The sequence below is a fragment of the Mesitornis unicolor genome, unplaced genomic scaffold, assembly GCF_000695765.1.
Source record: "Mesitornis unicolor isolate BGI_N332 unplaced genomic scaffold, ASM69576v1 scaffold52580, whole genome shotgun sequence".
Classification (NCBI taxonomy): domain Eukaryota; kingdom Metazoa; phylum Chordata; class Aves; order Mesitornithiformes; family Mesitornithidae; genus Mesitornis; species Mesitornis unicolor.
This window is the reverse complement of record NW_010160066.1, coordinates 1-1563: the sequence shown is the minus strand read 5'-3', so window position 1 is coordinate 1563 and position 1563 is coordinate 1.

The window sequence follows — 1563 nt, the reverse complement described above, 5'->3', positions numbered from 1 at the left end:
GTGAGTAGAGCTGGAGTAACATGTACTCTGCAGACTCCTGCTGCAAAGTAACCCTGGCAGGAGAGGCTGCTAGGGAAGGGATGCTGTGGATTTTTCTGTACCTGCACCAGTGACTGGAATGTAGTTGGTGTCTGTGAGCTCCTACTTCTCCATTACAAAAAAGCTCAGAGAGCAGTCCTTATGTTAGCTTCTTCCTTTGAGATAAGAAGCAGCAGAGCTGAGAAAGACTGCGTCTTGTTTTGGAAATTGTGTGCTTTCAGAAGACGATGGGCTGCATTTAGTGCAGAACTGTGTATTACTGTGAACAGAGAGCACATGAGGATCAGATGTATTTGTTTTGAAATACACACATCACAGAATCACAGAATCGCTCGGTTGGAAAAGCCCTCTGAGATCATCACGTCCAACCGTTCCTGTCTACCCACTAAACCATATCCTTAAGTACCTCATCTACCCGCTCTTTAAACACATCCAGGGATGGTGACTCCACCACCTCCCTGGGCAGCCTGTGCCAGCTTCTGACGACCCTCAGTTCTCAGTAAAGAACTTCCTCCTTATCTCTAACCTGAACCTCCCTTGGCACAGCTTGGTGCCGTTTCCCCTTGTTCTATCCCCCATCACCTGGGAGAGGAGACCAGCACCCACCTCTCTACAACCTCCCTTGAGGCAGTTGTAGGTGGTGATGAGGTCTCCCCTCAGCCTTCTCTTCTCCAGGCTAAACAAGCCCAGTTCCCTCAGCCGCTCCTCATCAGGCTTGTTCTCCAGAGCCCTCACCATCCTTGTGGCTCTTAAAGGCATCAAAAGGAGTTCCTCTGAGATTTGGTCTTACCTTTCCTGACTTCCATACCTAAAGATGAGAGAGAAAAGCCTGTGATAATATCACTGTTAAAATCCTCTCACAATAGCCTTTCCTTTTTTGTCTGAGTTTTGCAGAGGTGCTTTAGCCCTTCTAGCCATCGGTTGACTGGCAGCTCCCTTGCAATTGCAGCTCACGGATGAGAGGGCAGGACTCAGCTTAATCTCAGCAGAGTTGAGTTTGTTAGGTGCTTTGTTAAAGGGCAGGTCCCAAACCCATTTCACAGAGCGCTGATCACCTGCAGAAGGCAGCTGAGGCCAGAAAGAAGCTGCCCCGCAAGCAAGGACTCTGTCAGCTGAGAAATCTGCGTACGCTTCCCTGGGTTTTGTCTCCGCCTGGGGACAGTCCCTAGGAGGATGCAAAGGGCAAACACTTTGTTTTGGCCACCCACTCAGCCCTGTCCTCCCTAGCAGTGAGAAGGCTGCCAGGAGGCCGCTGAGAGCTGTTGACCCTCCTTCCCAACTGATGAGAACAAGCAGCCTCCTCTGCTGCATGCAGGCATGTGACTGAGCACATGGAGGAGCAAGGGGAAGGGATGCTGGTGTGGCTCACAGAAGTGCCCTTCTGGGGCAGTTTTCTGTGGCTGTATAAGAATCAGAATGTGCCAAATCACTTGTGCAATAAAAACCAGTGTGGGTGGTGAGATTTGCAGCAGGCTGTTGGGAAGCAGCTCCTCTAGTTTCACAGAATCACAGAATCCCAGACCG